Source organism: Pelodiscus sinensis, chromosome 6 (genome assembly GCF_052426305.1).
Source record: "Pelodiscus sinensis isolate ZL-2025 chromosome 6, ASM5242630v1, whole genome shotgun sequence".
Taxonomy (NCBI): Eukaryota; Metazoa; Chordata; order Testudines; family Trionychidae; genus Pelodiscus; species Pelodiscus sinensis.
In genome coordinates, this window is record NC_143057.1 from 32,645,072 (window position 1) to 32,669,043 (window position 23,972).

Consider the following 23,972-nt stretch of genomic DNA (forward strand, 5'->3'; position numbering starts at 1 on the left):
AGTAGCAATACGTATTTGCAGTCTGTAAATTCAGTCCAGCAAAGAAACTACTGCAGAGCAAGAGAACAGAGAGGAACCATCAAAGAGGGAAAACATTTTTAATAAACTAGACACAGACCCGCCCAAAAAAACCCACTGGTCAAACAACAAAATCCTATACTCAGTAACACAGCATGCTGTCATTAGTGCCCCAGAAACAAAAACACTAGTCTAGAACTCTGTAGTATTGATAAGAGTATCAGTCGAACCTGTAAGAGTGAGATCTTCAAAAACACTCTCTATTTCAATGTGAGCAGAGACAGGTCAATGCCAACCAAGCACTTTGAAAAATCTCAAAATGATTGCTAGTACAGTCAGCCAATCAAATCCACTGAATTAATAATCCACTAATCAAACTGACTGTATTGCCTTCTTTTCATAACTTTCTGGTAAATACTCTATGGAGCTCAGGAAATAAACACCACATAATAATGATTGAGCAATGTCTTGTTTTTGTTTTGAAGCTGGTTATTTACAGATTTCAACATAGGCAACATGGGGAAAGATTCTCAAAGGTGCACAGAGCAATTACATGCCTAACTCCCACTGAAAATCAATGGGAGTTAGGCACTTACTTGCCATCTGCATTTTTGAAAATCTCCTCCACAATAACTTCAATTGTTATAAAACAAATATTGTGATATTACCATTATCTAGAAAGGGTGCGATGTTTATCAGGATCTTTAAACAAATCCAGGGTGTCAAATGGGAAAAGCAGAATATTGGGAGTCCATGAGTCTACTCCAAATGAAATCAGGAGGAGCTGCAAGTGCATAGCCCCTCCGAAAATGACGCCCTTAATCACCACATTCATCCCTACTGTAATTCTTCTGAAGCTAAAGGTAGTTCATCAGTGATGAACCGGATTCTCACTGTCTCAATTTACATTCTCTTTAGAGTTTTGTGCTGCCACCATCTCTAGAGCATCTGAGCCTCTTCCAAGTTGAACAGCTTGGCAATAGAATAGCCCCCAGTGGACTTCATGCAGGTTCAGGTTCTTCTCCTCTTTCCAGTTATAAAAGGCTTTTCTTGGGGTAGGGATATGTTTGTGTGTTAAAGGAGGGTCTGACTTTACTTTAAACAGCATAATTGCTTTGGACCAGATTTCAAGTTTAAAGGAAATTATGGAGTCCAGTTTCCCAGTGGAGGAGAATGAGAAGAATTCTGTGATACATGGGACAACCTGCATGGGGTTAGGGAAACATTATGATGAAGTGACTCTCTTCTCCCCAGCATTCCTTTCTCCAATGCTAGTGAGCATTTTTAGGTCCTTCAGCCATCAGATAATCAGGTTTATCAGACCCAATATCATGGCACTACCTTGTTCAACCTGCACCTTCTCCTCCCTCTTCTCCAGTCCCCAGCTTCCTGTGAAGCAATTGATCATTCAGGGCCCTTGTCAAATGTGACTAAGACTTTTCTTGGCTCTAAAAGCAGCAACCTTTGCAGCCACTGCAAAAGCAGCCCTGAAAAGCCAAAATACTGCTAAGGAGCAGGAAGAAGAGACATCTCGGAAAAAAAAAACATGTTCTTATTAAGTATTGGCACCACAAGGCTGTAAAGCCACAAGAACAGGAAGAAGAACCATCACAGAAAAAAAACTGTTCTTACTCAGTATTGGCACCACTAGGTTTTGACAAGCCAAAATGTGGAGGGATTCTTAAAGCTGAAACAGAAAATTTCTTAAAGAGAAATAGGTACTGTATTTTAAAAACATCAGAGAGAAGGCACGTGGGGGAAACCCGTGGTTTTCCTGTCTCTGGTGTGTTTAAGCTATTGTAGAGGACTTTTAAAAAGAGAACAAGAACTGTATACTAAATCGATTTTCTTCCAGTTCATCTCCCACCACAAGTAACTTCGGATCATGTGACTGTCACAACATGAAATAATTCTGAACACAGGATTTTTCTTTGAAGGGAATGGGCCAGATTCTTCCCTGTGAAGCATACTATACGAGTTTCATTGATATTAACTGAAGTTGCCGCAGCATTCATCTGCTGGTCGACTATGGCTAAATGTTTCACCAAACCAGATGCCACTCTAGATGAGAGGATAACATGGCTCTATATTATGCTGCTGTGGGGTGGTGGGTCCCTAGAACAAAGTATTGTTCTGTGCTCCAAAAGGGAAAAGAGGCACACAGGCCTGCACCCCAACTCACCATCTGCTGTAAGCAGATGCAACTCCATAGCTTTCAAAGGAACTATGTGTAACCCATACACCTAAAGTGAACCACACTGGGGCTATGTCTACAGTGCAGAGTTTTTGCGCAAAACCAGCCATTTTTATGCAAAAACTCGTGGAGCATCCACACTACAAGCGCATTTTTGCGCAAGAAAAAGTACACAAAAAGGCATGAGTGGATGGACAACAGGGGTTTCTTGTGAAAGAAACCTCTATCAGAAAAAGCACAGGTGCGCTAATGGCTATTCTGTAAATGGCAATCAGAGCTTTCTTGCGCAAGAGCATCCATGGCAGTGTGGACGCTCTCTTGCGCAAAAAGTTCTTGCACAAGTGGCTGCAGTGTAGATGTAGGTGTCTGGGTTACATATGCTCCTTACAAGAGGCAATGAATTTGACCTCACCTATTTTTCAATATCTGACCGAAGAAATAAGTTTGAAAAGGAACACCACAATACTGAAGATAAAATTGCTTACATTTATGGGATGTTGAATAAGTAAAGTTCAGTTCAATTTAATAAATTTTAGATACTGATGTAGTATTTCTCATGTTTCATTTACTAAGTTAGCTGTATCTACTAAATTTAAAATATTGTGCACTAGGATAAAGATACTAGATGGTAAAAATCGTGTTTTTGCAAACAAACTCTCCTCACTAGCTAGATTTACAAAGACACTCACTGAAAACAAGGGGCAAATATGACCCTTCGATATACACAAATTCAGTTCCATTGGGCCCTGTACATGTGGTCCATGTGTTGAACCATTTCCAGGACCGCTTGCAGCCTCTAAGCATTTCTAAAATCAGAACTGAAGTCCAAACATACAGATATGTCAGTATCAATGCAGTGCTCTTACTTGTTTTTTGTAGTACTCAGTGAGACAACTGAGTGTAGAGAAAATGTCATATGGCTTGATTCTGCTGTCACTAAATTCAGTGGTGAAATTCCCCTTGTGTTTGGATTCCATGTAGCATTCTTTGGTAGGCACAACCCACAAGGAAAAAGGAGGGCGGGAGAAGAAAAGGTAGCCTTATGCCACCTTTTGGCCTCCCACATTTGAGGCTGCCCTTAGGGGGCTGGAGCAGTCCCCCCTCCTAAAGCAGGTGAATTTTCCCAGGGACACTTTGATGGCTAAGCAGGTATATCCAATTGTACCGCAGTTTTTCCAAACAGCTCCATATAGTTGTGACGTGATAGTTTCCCTTCTTCCCCCCTCCCAACTCCTCTTCTAAACAAAATGTACAGTTTGTATAATACTCCTAAACCAGTATGGCAACCATGGTTACAGACAGAAGGGTACTAAAGTGGAATTAAACTTAGGGACCAAATTCAGAGAGTTCTGCCAGTGCAGAGTTCATTGCAGGATGAGGACACCAGAGACAGAACATTAATTAGGTTAGTGATTAAGCTTCCAGTTATGATTTTCTATAAAAACACAATCACATTGAGTTATGCTTAATTTTATGTTAAACCTTTGTTAGTTTGAGGAATGGGCCTGCTGGTCTAAAAGGCTACGTCTAGTCTGCAAGCCTCCTTCAAAAGAGGCTTCTTTGAAAGATACTTTCGAAAAAGCTTCTTTCGAAAAAGAGCGTCTAGACTGTAACCAGTACTTTCGAAAAAGCAGGCCGCTTTTTCAAAAGAGAGCATCCAGGCAGTCTGGATGCTCTCTTTTGAAAAAGCACAGTTTGCATTACATAGCGCCTTTTTTCAAAAGAGCACTTTCAAAAAAAGGCGTTCTTCCTCGTAAAACGAGGTTTTCCATGGTCTAAAAAACTGCCGTGTTCTTTCGATTTACTTTCAAAAGAACGCGGCAGCAGTCTAGACACGGGAAGTTTTTCAAGAAAAGGCCACTTTTTTTTCCAAAAAAAACCTGTAGTCTAGACACACCCAAAGTGACAAAGCAAAACATTTACTACAATAATTCTTCTGTGCCTTTATTCTCAGGTTTAAAAGTTCTCTGGGTGCAACAAACAACACAAAAAATCTGCTAGAGAAATAAGTAAACAGAAAAATAAACAAACCACAACAGGTCAGATTCCAACCCAGCTGTTTAGCTCCCAAGCACAGAAATTATCTCGGAGATTCTTTCTCCTTCATACTACCGATGAAAGGATCAGAGTTCCCGTGTTTTCCTCTAAATTTCTAATTTAGTCTCCAGGTAGCACAGCTGTGCTTCATTACCTCATTCTTGACAGATGTGGTTGAGCTGGACTAGCAGTTAATTCTTTGTGTGCTTGGGTAGGGCCTCTGCACCCTGTAATGGGCTGATTGAGGGTCTATCAAGGTAAGAAACACCCTGCTTCATAAGGGAACAAAAATTCCAGACTGGACAACTGAATGTTAATTTCCGGACAGTCATGAAGCATCTTCCCAAAGTCAGAATAGGGTGCATCAGAATGTGCAGAAATGTATGTTGAACTCTGGGGCAGAACATCATCCTCAACTTTTATGTTATTGGCTAGTTGGTAGGAAACTTGGACAGGAAGCCAATTTTCATTTACATCCCTGGTTAGACATGCCAGTCATTCAAAGCACACAGGATTTTTAAGCCCTTGTGTTTAGCTACCTGGCCTTCACGGAGAGGAACACAACATATTCACAAATTAATTTTAAAATTAACCATGTCTGGCAGTGGGGAGGAAAGGACAACCATATTTCCCTGACACATAAACAAATTGAAGACTCAGGATTCGGTCACCTTGGTCCCTGTGCTTGTGTTTTTTTAAAATCGTGGTCTGTGGATCAAGTACAAAGGATATGGGGTTATATAAGAGATTTGATTGTGCATGCACTGCTAGCTAGTTGGCTTCTGTGTTTAAGGTATTAAATGTATAGAAAGACATTTTACTTTGCCTCCCAATCTTGTTATTACTTGCTGGGTGTAGAGGGGAGAAAACAGCCAAGGAATGCATTTAATGTATTTACATTTCAGCTATAATTTTCATGTGACCAGTTCCTGGAAAACAAGAAGCTATATGAAACTTGAAAATGTTACTGAATGTACTGCTATACAAAAACTGCCTGTAAATACATGAAGTGAACTTGGAAAAGTAAATGTAAAAATGAAATTGGACCCAAGTAGATCATGCATGAATGATTTCAAGCAGCATTAATTCTGAATGGAAAATTATTTTTGTTTGAAAAAAATGGGATCTGTGTTTAATAAAGCTTGTCTGTTATCCCAATGTGGCTGAAAACTGTAAACACACAGGCTACGTCTAGACTGGCATGATTTTCCGCAAATGCTTTTAACGGAAAAATTTTCTGTTAAAAGCATTTGCGGAAAAGAGCGTCTAGATTGGCACGGACGCTTTTGCGCAAAAGCACTTTTTGCGGAAAAGCGTCTGTGCCAATCTAGACGCGCTTTTGCGCAAAAAAGCCCCGATTGCCATTTTCGCGATCGGGGCTTTATTGCGCAAAAGAAATCTGAGCTGTTTACACTGGCCCTTTTGCGCAAAAGCTTTGCGCAAAAGAACTTTTGCCCGAACGGGAGCAGCATAGTATTTCCGCAAGAAGCACTGATTTCAGACAGTAGGAAGTCAGTGTTCTTGCGGAAATTCAAGCGGCCAGTGTAGACAGCTGGCAAGTCTAGACACGGCCACATTGTATGCAGAGGTCGTCTGTACCAGAGAAATGAATCCAATCTGACCAAATCTTATTATTCAGTGCTTGCTTCTGGGTTCTCTCATGCTGGTTGACCAAAAGTTCTTTTAATGCATTTTTGAATATGACTCTGAATTAAACCCCTAAATGTGCATATCCTATAGGAAAGTTGGATCTGAATCCAAAGTGAAACTTTACAGGTAGGGCACATCTTTAGGTTTGGTGAGCTGTTTAAATTGCTTTCTGTAAAAGAGCAGCATCATTTAATCAAATCAAAAGGATGAGTCCTCAGCTGTTCTATCAAACAACTTCTAAGATATTTGTGCCTTCATTTACACGCAGGCTCAATATGCTCTTTTTAAATGTGTTGGATATTTGTAATGTCTACAGCTTCCTATCAATCCAGAAACATATACCAACAAGATTATTATAAAGTGAATACAAGGCCATTTGATTCCAGCTCACAACTTCATCTGAGTTTAAAATAAATATCATCCCATAATAGGGCACAAAATATAGTTTTGCACTTCTTACTCTTCCTATTCAGTCTTGCATCCAGCAGAAGCACAAGACAGTTCCACTCACTGTTTATTTACAAGACAAATACAAAAACTATATAATTAAAAAGAAAATCAAAGCAAATCCAAGGACTGCATTAACAAAGGGCTACTGAAATAAAAGCAACTTCGTAAAATTTACAAGTGAGTTTACAGTTTGAAACTATTTCCTTCCTCTCTTCCTCACCTTATCCTTGTGGGGAGGAAGACTAGAATTAAAACATAGAGGTGATTAATAAGTCAGATCATAAATAAGGCAATGAATATTGGCCAATGGAAATAAGTCTTTATTTTTTTGCTGCTAATTAAAGATGCATAGCTAGAAATGTTTCTCTGGAAGGGAAGGGACCTTTCCTCCCATTCTGTATCATGTTTCTTTTACAGCTGGCATTTTTGGAGGAAGTCACAATACCATTCATATTAATGAAACTGATGGATCTTTATGGGTGTAATAGCACCAAGGCCATTTCAAAAGCCACAGGGACATCTCATACAAATCCGCTGTTACACAGATTAATAGTAGGAGTTGGAAAAAACATTATTTGTGGTTTGACCCTGCTGGGCTTTGACCCTTGTTCCCCAAGGACATAGGATTTTGTATATTTGAAGTTGTGGCATTTTTGGAGCACTTTGCAACTTGTTTCAGAATGGCATGATTGGATCCCTGTTGTGATGTTTCTGTTGACACGTTTTTGGTCTTTATACAGATTTCCTGTGGCTCATAGCTTTACCGTTGCTTCCTTATCCATGATTCAGTTCTAGTTTGGAAGGTGCTGCTGCTACATTTGTTTCCCCCTGTGGCTTTAAACACAGGATGACATTGAAATAGGATTGGCTACTGTTATAAACAAAATAAATTTCCCCAAATTTAGACTGTTGCTTTTATCATTGTTGTTTGGACATTTGAAAAACAGACAAGAGGGTGAAAGCCTGCTGCTCGGTCACTAAAAGTTAGTGAGAAGCAGGTATGTAACTGGAACATAAAGTAAAACTTGATTCTCAGTTTGTCAAATGTGTCATTTACATCATGCCAAGCACCATGGAATATGAACATATTTAAAGGCTACACAATCACTATTGGTTGTGGATTGCCTGTGATGCTGACGATTAATGATGATTTAACAGTTGTGCTGCAGTAGTACCAAAGGTAACAATCAGGATTGGGGTTGCGCAAGGTGCTGTATATACATATAGAAAGACAAAAGCTCCTGTCCCAAAGAGTTTACAATCTAATAGAGGAACATTAAATATTAATAAACATAAGGTTTTATATTGTTGGATTATTTTTGTTATTTCTGAAGATAATGTCTCTGAGACACTGCATTTTTGAAACATACCCAGCCATAGAGGCCAATCTCTCTCGCATTATGGTTTATGTGAACTTTGATTTTGACATTTACACAAGTCATGGCAGCACTTATGATTTCTTCACAAACTGAAGTAATATGGAATGTTCCTGTGAATGAGAACACCTGCAGAATTTGGCCCTAAGTTTACAAGCAAGTTGTTAAAAACAGATTGTAATATGTGTTGTATCTGAGGACTCTGGAAATGTCATTAGAACATAAAAATTCAATATTTGCACACATTTTTACTAGCAGTTTATTATATTTCCATCTACTCTGTATTTGACAGAGTTCGTCTGTAGATGAATGAACAAGTCTGTCTGCCCATCTGATGAAATAGGTCTTACCCACGAAAGCTGTATATTGAATACTGTATATTTTTGTTAGTCTCTAACGTGCCACAGGACTACTTGTTTTTAAAGTTAAGACTAACATGGCGACCCCTCTGAGACTTTTTGTCAATCTGTTTGTTCTAGAACTCCTCCTAAACCAGTGATGAACAACCTAGGCTGGGGACCTCAGTGGACCGCAAGATTGTCATAAGCATGGCAGTCTCCCGGGATAGGGAAGTTTTGCTAACTACACTTGCCTAGCTAGAATTTACAGGGCGTGCCGACTGAACCATAGCAGCACTTTGATTTAATGTACAGAGCGTGCACGGCTCTCACAGTCAATGAGTGCCACCAGAACGCACCTCACTTCACGTGCCTTTGCTTTAAGTGTATGTCACTTTAGTAACACTGGTAGGAAAAAAACCCGTAGGTGGACAGAAACCAGCAGAAGTTGGCAACCCTGCACCTGGACAATAGTAAATAGGCTGCAGGTTGCCCACCACTGTCCTAAGCTGTAAGAGCTCGGACCACCAAATTTGGTATGCAGCTTCCTCTTAGCATAACTTAAAGCAAGGTCAGGGTTGGTGGGTGGGTGGGGAGGGAAAAAGGCTGAAGTATGGGGATGCAGAAAACCACACAGAAAAGAGACAATCATCAGGCAGGTGAAAGGGGCTGGCTGGGGGTGCACTTCCCCCATCTGGGACTGCCCTAACCCCAAGCCTCCCACCCTCCAGGCACCCTTTAAGGGGGGTGTGGGGTCTGAAGCTCCCCACCCCCTTCATACAGGAACATTGTTGTCTGTTCCGCGAGGGGAGAGTGTACAGTTTGCTCCGTTCCTCACTCTGGCTGTGGAGCGCAGGGGGCAGATGAACTTGGACCTGCCCGAGATGGAGGACATGCACCCCTTCTCAGGCTGTGCCCTCTGGAGCTATAGCACACAAGGAGAGGCACTCATGGACAGCGGGTGAAAGCCCAGCTGGGGAAGGCAAGCCCCAGCCTTGCCCCTGCTCCTCGAGATTCTGTTCCTGGAGCCAAGTCCCACCTACTCCCAGCCCAATCCTTCCAGGCCACATGAAGAACTGGGACTGCTGTGCTGTGGACCCAGCCCAGACTCCCTAGAGACTGGGGAAGCCGGGCTGCCACACAGCAGCCCACTCCCTCCCCAGCAGCCAGGCTGCCAAGCCATGGTCCCATCCCTCCCCAGTGGCTCTGGGAAGCCAGGCTGTCACCCCACAGTCCCATCCTCCCCCGATGGCCGGGCTGCCTTGCTGCGGCCCCACCCCTCCTGAGTGGCTGTGGGAAGCCAGGCTGCTGCACTGCAGTCCTAGCCTTCCCCGGCAGCAGCCCCAGCCTTAAGTGGTCAGGCGCGTAGGCAGTTTTGAGAAGGCTTTGCGTTCCTTTGCCTACATGACTACCTCCTATGGAGGCACTTCTCACCTGGCCCCAACCTGCTGCAATGAGAGAAAGCTGGGGTACTCCTCCCTCCCCGGAAAAGCCTGCATACTGAACCCAAACCCTCATCCCCATCCCCACTCAAGACAATGATTTAAATAAAGAAAAACAAAAATTAATTGAGTTAAGGATCCAAGCAATGCCAGGTAAATCTTCTAGTACAAAGATAACACAACCTCCCCCCCCCCCCCATGTGAGTACTTTCAAGCTTTGGGAAAGTCTGGACTCATGTTTAATTTTACTTTCAAGACATGTTTTGGGTGAGGGGTTTTGGCTGTTGTTGTTAAGTTTGATACCAAACACAGATTATATATATAGTAATTGGTCTAAAATATATTCTATCCAGTCAAGTTTATCTGCACTATAAGGAAAAATACTAACACACACATCCTGGCTGAGCGACAGCACATGATTACTGAAGTCTAGAAGGATTGAGTGGTTCCTTAATTTCTAACCTAGACACAAAAGTTATTCAAAAAGAAGACATTTCATACAAGCAGCAGGGCAACTGATGATGAAAAGACCACAGAGGAAGAAGTGGTGCTGTGCCTACTTGTGTTATATCTAAGCTGAGAAAGGATTTCCTCCAGAGCAGTTCTTGGCATCAAGACAGTTATAAAAAGTTAAACCTTGTGCATATTTGCCACACCCTTAGAAACAGTTTTGCGTATTTCTATGGCAAGTGAGATCTGTTGAACTCAATCATGATTATAGAAAAGAGCAGATTTTGACTTAAAGAAGAGACATTCCTTAGTTACAAATCCTGAAACAACCCCCTTAACAGGTAAGGGGACTTTACTTGGGATATTTTTCTAAACACAAAACTTCAATGTGATATTTTAATCTTCTGGCAAATTCCATCTGAATTTCAAGTGAACCTGGCCCAGGATTTTTGTTACTTTGCGTGGAAATCATATACAATTCCGTGGGTTTATAGGGATTGATACCAAACCAGATAAATCTTGGCAGTTCTGGCAGAGTTGGACTATGAATTTTAAGTCCATTCAAATAGTCTGTGAATAAAGTAAATGCCAGACTCCTAAAGATTCCATAATAACCATCCTGAGAATAGAAACATGCAAAGTATCTCCAGTTAATCCTTTGCTCTGACTCTCCCTCCAGCATGCCACTTTCTCCTGCTATCTGAGAAGTTGTCAGCATGTAGGCGTCTCTGAAAGGGATGAGGAAACACTTTGCATTACATCATGCAGTTGTGGGTTGCACGGTGGAGCAATTTACTTGCTCCTTAGAAAGGCTGTACAAACAGTCTCCCAACATAAAAACAAAGCCCTCACATGAGACTGGTTTTTTTCTTAATGTTGCCAACCTTCCAGGATTGGTCTGGAATCTCCAGAAATTAAAGACTAATCTTGAATTAAAGATTGTATCATGTGATGAAATCTCCAGGAATATATCTAAACAAAATCGGTAACCCTATTTTTTCTCCAAAAGGCCTAAGAAGAAAACCTGCAGATTTTGGATTTGAATTTGTACAACGTTTCAGGACACGATCCAAAGTTTTGGTTTGGGCTTATTGTACTGTAGTTATATTTTTGATGGGAAGCATGAAAATGGGCACATTATCAATTAAACCCTTTCCAGGGGATATTTTCTTCATTAGTGATGATAGTCTAAAGTATGGGGGGGTTTTTTACACCAAAAAACTTCTAGTTGAGGAGGAAATATGGTAAGTAATTCTAACTGTTCCAATAAACTGTCATAATGCTGAGACACAGAGTTTTGTTGGTCAGAGACTACATTGTATTTCCTACCCCTGGTCCTCTGCCATGGATCACTGAAAAGGATAATGCTCCTATTGCATAACAGGGATTTCACTGATTATCTCTTCCTTAAAAAAAAACAAATTCAATTAATTGGACTTTCTCAGTCCATGGCAGATGACAATTATTCTAATGCTTACTTAATATTTGTCAGAAATGACTGTTACTTCTTGAACCTCAATGGCTTTCTGATCACATGGCTCTTCTTATGCTAAGAGCAGCTCTTTCTGTAGTAGCTTCTTCAGATGCTATAGTAGAACTGAATTATGGAGCCTGCATTTGCTGCTCCTGGTATTTTTCACTGATTATATGGCTGTACGGGGTGGGGCCATATGCCAGATTACTGACTAATGTCAACAGCTGTTCTCACACCTTCTTCTTTGGATATGGGCAGATTCACCAGCCAGAGAAGGTAAAACATGTAAATCCTTTACTTCCGGGCTCCCTTTATTTACTCAAAAGGATGCAACTCGCTTGGCAGCAAAAATCATTTTATTTAGCTTTCTGAAATGCTCCTCTAATTTCCTGTTATAGTCCGCCCTAGATCAGCCATCTGATAGACAGAGAACTTTTTAACCCCTTGTACATGAAACCATAAGAATGCCTATCTTGTCCTGTGACATACATGCATTCTGCTTATGTTTGCCTACAGTGTGGTCTTTAAAATCAACAGACTCAACCAAATTTCCTCCGGTGAAGTTACTTCTTTAATATGCTTTTGGCTATAAAAGCCAGAATCTTGTCCCAAATAAGCACATCTGTGACCAGAAGAAAGATACTTACAGAGATTTCTTTCAATATTATTATCTGAATTAATCTGCTGGGACTATGGCATAATCTTGAAATAATATTTGCATTATTTAGAAATACTACTCTGCACATGTTCCATAGCTTGCTCCCACCTTGGAGCCCATCTACACTACATAAAGAAACATGGTCTTGCACAGTTCATTGTCAGAACTAGGGACCTCCATATTATGCATTTTATTTCCAGAGTATAAAATGTAATAGGCTACAGACTAAAACACGGGCTAAAAGTTTGTTCCTTAACATTGTTACAGAATTGTCTTTTCCTAACCATACTAAAAGAGGGGGGAAAAGTATAACACTGTTCTTTTGGGCTACGTCTACACTGCAGGTTTCTTGAGCAAGAATCCTTTTGTGCAAGAGTTTTTGCGCAAAAACTTCTTGTTGAAAAGCACATCCATACCTCAAAACACATCGTAAAAGCAATGTGCGTTTGTGCAAGAGAGCGTCCACACTGCATGGACACTCTTGAGCAAGAAAGCTCCTGTGCTTTTTCCCATAGGGGTTTCTGGAGCGTCCACACTTGCCTTTTTATGCAATAGCTGTAGTGCAAAAGGGAGTTATGCCTCATAGAAGGAGGTTTACCTACACCAGCAAAAGCCCTCTGTTCTGCCGTTTTACTGCTGATTTACTTGCGCAAAAGCACATTCGAGGTGTGGATGCTCCGCAGGTTTTTGCACAAAAACGGCCATTTTTGCACAAAAACCTTGCAGTGTAGACTTAGCCTTTCCGTACACAAGGCTCTTAGGCACAAGGCTTACAAATTACATTTATGATTTTAGTTTGGTTGTGGTGGAACAGGGTAATAACATGGTTTGCTGTGCCATGTGAATGGGGTCAAACCCTGAGTCTGAAACGTGCTATTATAATCAGGAGTGCTGACCAGCACCAGGTGAATAAGGGGTTAACTAATGTCTCCTAGCCAAGGTATCCAGTGGTCAGCCAACAACAATGCAGGTAGGAATTTCAAAATAGAAAAGAGGGGCTTTTCTCTCTCCTTTGTTTGAGACCTAGAGCAGTTTCTCCCAGTTATTGAGGGAGATGAGAGATGCTTCTCTCTCCAAGAATGTACGTCTTACAATGTGTAATTAGGGAAAAGTTTAAATTGTCCATCAGGGTTTATTGTTTTCCTTGTTTGGGGGTTTGGAAATGATGTCTGAACTAGCTAATTTTTTTTTCTTTTGTAACTAAGTCTTCAGCCAAGAAACTTTTCCTGAGTATCTATTGTAATGGAGGCTCTTTCTATCTAGCCATTTTACTATGCTTGCAACTGCAGTTTTGTTTTAATAATAAAAGATTGTTTCTTTTTTCTAATTAACTGGTATTGGTTGATTCTTGTGTCCTGGAAGGTCAGTCTGTGTGGGTGTCTGCATGCCTCTGACTGAGGATTCAGCTAGCAGACACTGCAGCTTGTTTTTCTCTCTTCTCTTTCAAGATCTTTTTGGGGGAAAGAGCTTTGGGTGGGTACTCCTGGGGTTGATTTGAAGTGTTTGGTTTTTTTTATTTTCGGGTTCAAAGCACTTGATGGTGGCAGCAGTCCCCCAAAATCTGGGTATTAGGATTTTGTGGAGGAAAGTTTTTGTACCAGACCCTGTAAAGGCAAGGTTTTGGAGTGCTCTTGCAGGCCCCCAACTTCTGCATTCATCATGCCAGAGTGGGGAACAGCCTTGACACGTGCATTAGCCCAAAATAGAGATCCAAGCCAAAACAGGAGCTTTTAATCCTATTTGTAAGACATGGTTTCGATCCCTCCATGGTGGCCAGTCAAATTGTGCCTCAACCAAATGTAAACTATGCTTAAATAGGGGTTTAAAAAATTGAAAAGCTCTGGGGCCTCATACTAAGTTCCCTAGCCATTTGGAAACACACTTTATCTCTGGAGCTGATGAAACAATAATGTGACAGACAGCTGAAAAGCTTGCTGTGTTATCTATAAAGCTATTTACATTGGACTCGATCCATCACTTAACTTAGTACAATGTTCCTGATTCCCTCAGTGGTGAAATTACCTAAAGCTCAATTCTCCCTACGGCACATCCCTTCCTTGGAGCAGGGGAGGTGCAAAGCAGTACTCTTCCCCAGGAAGATCCCAAGGGGCTGAGTCTGCCTCAGTGGGCAGCAAGTGCAGGCACACAGAGGCATGTCCTGGGGTGGACCTTACTCGCCCACATGCAGTCAGCCAGCAGCTCTAAGTGGGGCATAGTGGGGGTGGATTGCTCCCAGTGCCTCTCCACCAGTACTATGATCCCTTGGGGCAGTAGGGAGGGAACAAGCGGGATGTACACACATGTGCAAGTAATCCAATTGCAACTGGCACTTCTGAATACTATGTGACAAGAGAGTGGATTAGGCCCAGATCCTCAAAGACATTTAGGCAACTCGTCTTTTGTTTTGCGCTGTCTCCCATCTGCATATCAACATAAAGACCACGCATAATTTGGTCCCTGTATAAATACAAACCCAGAAGATTCCAGGACACCAAACCATGAAAGCAAAAGGTCCTTTCACAGGTTTGCTATGAGGAAGGGGGAAAGATATGGCTTTTCATGAAGATGTGCACATGAATAAGGCTTGCAAGAGTTAGTTTTCACTAAATAACTGGGGGGGGGAATTGAGTCGCTATTAAGAACTGTCTGGCATCTCTACCAATGACACACACAGGGAAATGCATCTTTTCCCCTCTTGGGAAAAGTTTCCAATAGCCCTAGTGAAAAAAGAAGGAAATAATTAAAGAAAAGTAAAAATGAATGAAAAAGAAATAGTAGTACACAATTCCTTTTAACCAATATTCCTAGGATAGTTTGTGAAGAATCCCTATGGCTGAGACAAAAGGATCTAAAATAAGAATAATAGCATGCTCAGTATTTAACAGCCAGCATATGTATCTATTTCTGCAGCCTCTCTGCACAGGGAATTCCGAGCAATTTTATTGATTTACAGCCTCAGCTTCATAATATTTAAAAGTCTAATCAAAACTGGCCTTTCTAATGAAGGAAACTTCTAACAGAACGGTTATTGCATATGCAATATGAAACTGATATAAATCTTATTTTATTCTTAATATGTTATTAGTGGTAGAAGATGCACATGACAAATACACACTATTATACTATTAGAAACAGTGTATTATTATTATTATTATATTACAGATGTAGCGTGTGAAAAGCAGTCTGTTCCGATAACAACAGGCAACTTTAGACTCTATTTGTTATCATTCTAGTAGCAAAGATTAGGCTCACAAAAAGGAAAATCTGTTTTAAAAAAGGGTTCAATAATGATTTTCTAAGCTTCTGTAATCAGTACTAGCACATTTACCTGGTGTTGTTCTGGTCCTTAAGGAGGAGCTCAGAGCAAGGGGCTGGTGGTGTTGGGGGGCAGGAGTCAGGGAGGGATGGGGGGTTGAGGAGGGGCTCTGGGAAGGAGGCTAGCAGTGTGTATAGGGGGAAGCATAGGGGAGGGCCAAAGCCCAACTGAGATTCATACCAGGCTGCTTGCTCTTCCCCTTCCTGTCCCTGTCAGGGAGCAAGAGCAAAGTGCACAGCTGGTCTGCTGCATTCCTTTCTATGGCTGGAAAGCGCAGGGGGCAAACTGTGCACTTTCCCCTTGCTCCCTGACAAAGGGGATCAGCCAGCCATGTAGCCATAGGAATATGGGAAGGGGAGCTTTAGCCCCTCCTGCTCTCCCTAAAAGGCACCTGGCAGGGGAGTGGCTTGGGGCTGGGTCAGTCCCAGACCGGGGAGGGTGCCCCCCAGCCAGCCCCTTTCACCTGCCTTATGATTCTGTTTCTTTTCTGCATGGTTTTATGAGAAGCAATCCCATTTCAGGCACATCTCATTTTCCTGGCACAACCAAACTTTTATGTTGCTTTAAGTTATGATAAAAAGAATGTGGCGGTCCTAGATCTTACCATTTAGGAGGAGTTCTTGAACAGACAGATAGACAAACCCTCTCAAATATATAGTAGATTTAAGGAATAGATTTCAAACAAATTCAAATGTATTAACATTTGAGTGCCTTTTCAACTAACTAGGGGCATGATCTTGCAAATCCTTGGTCACTTAAGTCATCTTGCTTCCATGATTAGTTCCACTGGATAAAACTCATATGATGAGGACTCAATCCTGCACAAACCTTTTAAAAATTCTGCTTTGACTTGTTTGTGCGACTAATGTATTAGATTTGATAAACAGTAAAAGAGGTTATTTATCCTATCACTTCCATGCCAATATAAGTAACTGAGATAATGTTAAAGCGTCATGCTTTATATTAACAGTACATTTATGTTCATAAAGGATTCACAAATGATTAATTGATGTTATAAGCATGCTACATACACGAGTAGCATGTGTTAGAGATGGCTATAAGAACATAAGTAGATGATATTAAGGTTATTATAAGCCATGGATATAACCAGCCTATCCTAACAATTTATTAAAACATCTTTTAATAGTTTTAGATCTTTATAACACATAGATTAAGGTACCCTTAATATACATTGTGATTTTCGTCACTTCCCAAAAGCAAAGAATCTTTTTGTAATTGTGTTAACTGAAATCTCATTGCAAAAATACAAATTCCTCACAAGAAATAGCTTGGCCTAAGCAGCAGAAGTTGTGATATAATACATAGGTACATCTTTTTTACTTGCAGATAATTACTACCTTGTTCTTATCAATATAATAAATGGCTTTCTGCAATCCAGTCCAAAATGTCCATGCCAGGAACCCAGAAGTAGGGTACACCTATTAGTGCATACTGGATGCATTCTGTCCTGTTTCTGAGACAATCTTCCCCGCATTCCCCATCTCTGCCATTCTAATAGGCTGTCGTGCTCTTGATGTCCCTAACTTCTGATTATTTTGAATTAACTCACATCCTTAGGGTATGTCTATGCAGCAAAGTTATTTCGAAATAGCAGCCGTTATTTCGAAATAACTTTCCTAGCGTCTACACAGCCAAACCGCTATTTCAAAATTAATTCGAAATAGCAGAGCGCTTATTTTTAATTTGGTAAACCTCATTCCATGAGAAATAACGCCAAATTCGAAATAGCTATTTCGAAATAAGTGCTGTGTAGACACTTATATCATAATAGGGGGCCTCCAGCCTTCCCAGGGTGCCCTGGTGGCCACTCTAGCCTCAACCAAGAATACTCCTCTCCCTCCCCATTCCCCGGAGCCCTTAAAGGGGTTGACTCTGGCCACAGTGCCTGTGCCAGCTCCAAGCCTGCCAGCCCAGAGCCAGCAGTCACTTCCCTTGACCCAGTGTCCCCAAAACATGTGCCAGCAAGCCACTGGCAGCCAGCTCTCCACCGCTCCTCAGGAGCAGTCTGCCAGCTCCCAGGAGCCTGCCAGGGCCCGGAGAAGGTGGGTGCCTTCCTGGTCCAGGGTAGATATCATGGACCTTATTCAGGTTTGGGGGGGATGCCCCCAACGTCCATGATCTCCGCACTAGACGGAGGAACACGGCCGTCTATGGCAGGATAGCTGCCAGCCTGGCCACCAAAGGTCACATGCGAACCCAGGAGCAGGTTTGCATGAAAATGAAGTTGGTCCTGCAAGACCCCCAACCCTGAGCCTTGAGCTTCCCCTCCCCCTTCTTCTCCCTGCTTCCCCCTTCCAGCTCCCTCCTCCCAGGTTTCCCCCTCCTCTCTCCCACCCTCTCTTCTCCCCTCTCCTGCCTCCTTTCCCCAGTCTCACCAGAGTTTCATTCCCCTCCCCCCCCCAGTTTTGTTAAATAAAGAGAGTTTGTGTTCATGAAAATACATGTATTTTATTTGATGTTAGGGAGGGGTAAGTGGAAGAATGTGAGGGAGGAATGAAGCACAAGCCCCCAGTGGGGCAGACCAGGGAGGCTCTTAGTGCTCCTCAGGGTGGAAGCTCTCCCGCAGGGCTTCCTGGATACTGACAGCCCCGTGATGGATCTCCCGGATGGCAGCCTGCAGAAAGTGCAGCCAGGTTCACAGCAACGCGTCCAAGAGCAGCTCTGGCTCCATGCTGCAGAGTGCTGTGGTGTCCCGAGTGAAGGCAACCAGAGCACGCAGAGACAAAATGCTTTGCTGTCCCTCATCGAGGTAGACAAGCAAGCAGGGAAACCTGAGAACTGGCTGTCGGGGGGGGGGGGCCCTTTAAGCACAGACCTCAGCATAGGCATGCGCAGGGGGTGTGCCGGGTGTGCCCAGCCACACCCTAATGTCTCAGAAAAATAGTGGCTTTGTGTTTTAATTTAATTGCATGATACGCTCTTTTAAGTAAAGTTTAGTTGTTAATTTTAAAAAAAATTAAGTTTAGTTAAGTTTTAGTTACTTTAGCTTGTTTGATGAATAAAAATAATGTCTTTCATGATTGAGTATTCAATAAATGTTTGCCTTTAAAAAAAATAAAAAATGAAATTCCCTGGGTGCACACCCTAATGAAATGTGCTGCACATGCCTATGGACCTCAGATAGCCACAGGCAGCAGCCCCACACAGTAAGTCCTGACCTGGTGCCCTGCCGGAACTGGTTCCGGCCACCCTTAAATGTGATTCAGAGTCCAGTCAGTGTGGACGCACTATTTCAAAATAGCAAAATGCTATTTTGAAATGCATTTTGTGTGTAGACGCGTTATTTCAAAATATCTTATTTTGAAATAACTATTTCTAAATAAGATATTTTGAAATAACACTGTAGTGTAGACATACTCTCAGAGAAATAGCTGTGTCCTTTCATTTAATCCTGATAAACTTTGGAAGGCAATCTAAAACATACGTGTTCAACCTGGCTTTTTTATGTTAGCTAGGTGTAACCTTTTCATTGGGTTAGGTGGGTTTGGATAGGTCTACCCTGCAAATGAAGGTGTGATTACAATATGACAGGTATAGCCACACTCACTTTAGTTTAGCTGGTATGGGTAACAGGTGTGGCAAGGACATGCTGTCATGGTCTAACTTCCCGAGTACAAGCCCACTGTTCATACAGGTTGCTGGCCCATGGCAGGGTCCTTCCTGCCATAACTTCACTGCTATTGTTACCCACACTAGCTAGAGGAAAGCGCTACAATTAAAGCAGCCTGGGAAGGGTTCTGATTTTTTGCAGCCCACTGCTGACCATAGTTATTGATTGTTTTTAATGTTTGTACGCATTCCTGGGTATTTTTGGTGGGCATGGCATGATCTAAATAATTGTATAAACAAATACATTCATAAAAACAGAACGGGAAAAGCTAATTTTGTTCAGCGACTGTGATCTTACTGAGTTATTTTAGAAAGAACCCTGACAGGAAATAATAGAAATTGGAAAAATATTATAAAGACTGTAATGTGTAGCTATTGATGAAAGGCTGAGGCAAGAGAGAATGGGATTTCTATTTGATTGGAACGTGTGGAGACAATAGTAAGTAGTACAGGTCACATGACTGATGACAAAATGGAACATGGTCAGAAAAAGGAGCCCTGTGGCTTTGAATGGTTTTAGGTTTTGTAACTTCTGTGTAGTAGAGTTGTCAGATATATGTTGATGTGTCCAGAGTTCTGGAAGAGTGCCCTTTGGCACAGACTTTTTTTCCCCCCAGATTAATAAATAAATAAATAAATAAATATCATAGTGGATGTAAAGTAGAAGAACAAGATAAAAGAGTAAACTACATTAACTAAATGAAAGCAATAAAAATAGATACACTTACATTATCTTCTATGAATGTTATCTATGTGTATCCAAAACCACTGTTGAGTCAAATTATCCTAATTTAAATTCATAATGTTATGTCTCTGAAAAACACACTATCAGTTGCTCAGTTATTAGGTGTTACACCTTCAGCACTGATGGCTAGTTTTCTGTTCAGTTTTTCTCCCCCAGAATTTATTGCTTTTGCATATAAAACACAACTTCAAAATAGATATAGTCACACACACAAGTGTATTCACCAGCTCAGCCCTTTTATGATCTCTAACGTGTAGTACATATTTGATACAACAGAAATGATCATACGGTGTCCTTGATTCTGTATTCCTTACACACCTAAAATTCCCAGGGAATGCAGAATTGGGCCCTCAATAGCACTGAGACGTTTATTAATAAAGATTTGCTGGTGAGATTTAACCTAGGTTATCCCTTCCATTGTTAGCTTTACCTATGTACAGAAAGCTAAATTGAAATTTTAAAAAGCACCTCTATTTAGTGTTTGTCTGACCTCAGAGTTAAGTTTTGTTCAAAGAGAATTTACAAATGTGAAGATTAATTGATTTTTGTGTTTATTTATGTTCATTTTAGTTTTTACTAGTATTATTTGTAGTATAACTGTGACCAGACCAGAAGTTTATTGTTTTGGCCAGGGAACCAACACAGTAAAAGAGTCCATGGCCTGAAAAGTTACAATCAAAGTTGCATGTATCTGTCAGCATGACCAATTCTGTGCATGTGAATAGTCCCATTAAAATCAGAGACTGCTCACATGATTGTTGTTAAACACTTGCTCAAGTAGTTGGAGCATCAGACCACACAGGATGCAACCGGCTGGTGTAAGAAGCAAACAAAGGGAGGGGGGAGAGAAGATTAGGGTAACAGTGACAGGAAGGCATGGCTATGTATACACACTACATGTAAAGCTTGCAAGTTTGAAGGTATTTTAAGATATGAATAAAAATAAACATTGCTTGTAATATGGTAACTGTTCCCCTGCAATGTTTGCCACTCAAACGTATTACAGTGCCCAAAATCCAAGAAGTGAAATTGACTATAAAATGAACACATCTATTTTCACTGTAAAAATGAGCGAAGAGCAAAAATTAAAAGCTGAGTGAAGGAAATATTTAATATGCAATCTAAATAGTGTGATGTGAAATGAAATGTTAATATTTTTAAAATGTTAATGACCAAAGATGATATTTACAGGTAAAGAACTCTTTTAACATGACAGTAAGAAGGTGGATGGCCCTTTAACAAAAGGCCACTGGGTGTACCACCATCCATGACTGATCATCTGGGGGACATCTGGTGCTGAAATCAAACTCTTTGGAGACAAGGATCATCTGTTTGTTCGATTTGTACAGCATCTAGCAGAATTGGGTCCTGATTCTTAACTAGGGCTCCTAAGCAGTGCTTAAATAGTGGTGGCAGCTGGGGATACCAATCACTTTCTACAAAAATGAAAGTGACATCACATCTGCCTGTTCTCCTGCCCTCCACCAATCCTCTCTCCCCCATCCCAGACCCATCAGTTCTACCCCCTCAGCCTCACCTCTGCTTCTCCTGTGTATTTGAGGTTCTCTAATCCCCTCTCCCAGGCTTGGGGGGTGGGGAGGTCTGTAGCAGGAGCCCCTCGTTCTCTTTCCAGAACTGATTTTGCAAAGAGGACAAATGATGGGGGAGTAGAGCAGCCACCCTATTGCTCATAGGAGAGGATGAGAGGAGTAGTGAGGGCACAGGAGAGGAGAGAGCTCTGAGCTGCAGGGAAATAGGTAGGCTCCTGCAGGAGACACTGGGACAAGGGAAAGAACCCAGTTTATAGGATTCTCAGGCAGGTGTGCTGTCCATTGTAATCCTGCAGGGAGCAGGCTAGGAATGAGAAGAGAGGCTTGCCTAATCTCTTCTCCTACTCCAAGGGGAAAGGAGACAATTGGCAAACTGAATTTGTGTTGAAATGGTTTGATTTTCAAGAAATAAAACCAAAACCCTGAAGAAAGAAGATTAGACTTCCAGGGCTGGAGTGTGTTCTCTGGTGCAGAGGCTGAAGAATTAGCCCATTGATTTACAATGACTTATCTTGAATCGTAATAGAGAGGTAGCCGTGTTAGTCTGATCTTGCTAAATAGTTTTTTCCTTTTGTTTTAGCAATGACTTATCTTGACAGTGTTTCTTTAAAAAACCAAACAAGTAAATATTGCTGCTGTGAATGAAGTTTGTTTTTGCTGAAGACCATAGACAAGTGCTACTGTCTATGGGATACTTCACATGAACAGTGCAAATAAGATTTGGTCCATATAACATCCATCTGTAACTTTTTGAAGAGTGGTCTAAAAATTTCTACCAGAGAATATATACAACCTTTATCAATATTTTTCCTTTTCTTATACATCATCTCTATAGAACAGAGCCACTCCTGAATGATATTCTTAAAATAAATCTAATTATTGTTAAATTATAATCCTAGCTTGAGAACATGGTGTATTTAAATCTTTGTTTCACTACACAAACATTCAACATTGACACTGCAAACCCTAAGACAAATGTAAAAGGAAAACAAAATGATTGGTCTAATTTCCCAGTTTTTATCTTTAGCCAATGTTACAGGAGGCTTGGATAGATAATGCAGAAGGCCAGTTTTATTGGTATGCTTTGGCAATACAGAGCAACATAAACATTACTAGAGCAGGAAAAAGTAATCAGAGTAATTGGTGAATCTGGCCCTAAAGGCAGAGAAACTGCTGTTCATTCCAGTCCTGCACTCCTTACTCAGAGTTCCTCCTGAAGTCAATGGGAATTTTGCCAAAGAAAAGATTGCTGGGTTAAACCCTCCCTTTGAAAATCTCTCAATATAAATCCAAATGTTTGTGGAGAATTGAAAACTTGAAAAGAACTGTTGATGGGTTTGGAAAGGAAAAAAGATGTGCAATTTGTTTGGGAAAATTATCATGGGAAAGGCATATGTTTTGATAATGTAATTGTTTTCCCTTAATGACTATAAATTCCATTTCTTTCAACAAATTGCTGAAGTGGTGAGGTTTTGGGTTTTTTTATGGCACAGAAATGGACTTGCTCAATGTCAGTAATAAAATACTATCCTGTTTGTTCTTAGACATATATGAAAACTCAATTAATTTGTTTTTCAAACCAACTACCTGGAACTGAGGGGCTTGGACTGAGATAATTAGGCTGTACAAAAGACACACTGTATTTTCTTACTCAAAAACCATCAATGCCTTGATTTCTTAATGCTACATAATAAACACACCAGCTGAACAGTCAGCACTTTTCTATGAGAAAAGTCCACTGTTTAAACTCCGTTAGATTGAAAGATTAGCTGTAAGAGATGACAATGGGAGTTTAAGGTTAATCTTAATAGGCTAAATTTAAAATAACATTTCATTTTAAATTCTCTGATGATTCATAATATAAAGCAGCAGAAAAGGAAAATGTGAGAAAAATGCTAATTGTCTTATTAATACAAACTGCCTATGAAGGAAAACCTTGTGTTGCAAGACAACCTGTAGTCCCGTGCACCTTGCAGACTAACAAAAATATTTAGCATCATGAGCTTTCATGGGCTGCCAAAACTAGCTCATCTCTGAGGAAGTGGGTTTTGCCCAGGAAAGTTCATGATACTATGTATATTTTTGTTAGTCTGTAAGGTGCCACAGGACCACTGAAGTTACAGAATAACATGGCTACCCCTCTCTCAGACTTGTGTTGCAACCATATTATCATATCCATAACATCATTTAAGCTATTGCATCTGAAGAAGAAAGTAATCTCATATATATTAAGGCTCAACCCTGTATGTGTGGAGCACAGTTTACAAACAGACTTGGGGCTAGACAAAACAATTAAACCTTAGTAACCATCACGTGGGGGCAGTTGACATTTCCTACCTGTCAGAAAAATAAACCCAGTGAATGCAGAACCATCACACGCACCAATGATCGGGACTTTTTTCCTCCCAGGGAGGGGATTTTTAGAGTGAACTTCTTTAGGAGAAAAAAAACCAAGCAAACTGAATCTAGCCAAGGATACTGCTGTGCCAAGTCAGGATACTTGTACTCCAGAGAGGGACTTTAAAATGTGAGGTGTTAACTGTCTGATATAAAGCAAAATCCATAAAGAGAGCCTGAGACACACGCTTTAAACCTAAACCACCCAGCAGGAGCCTCCCTCCACAGTGAGGAAACGTTGGCAGAA

At 41.1% G+C, this 23,972-nt stretch overlaps 1 protein-coding gene across 1 annotated transcript in view; it reads right to left on the bottom strand.

The window, feature by feature from the left end:
- DOCK8 (dedicator of cytokinesis 8) overlaps positions 1 to 23,972 on the bottom strand; it is a 148,720-nt gene that overhangs the window by 124,401 nt on the left and 347 nt on the right. The window lies entirely within an intron of this gene.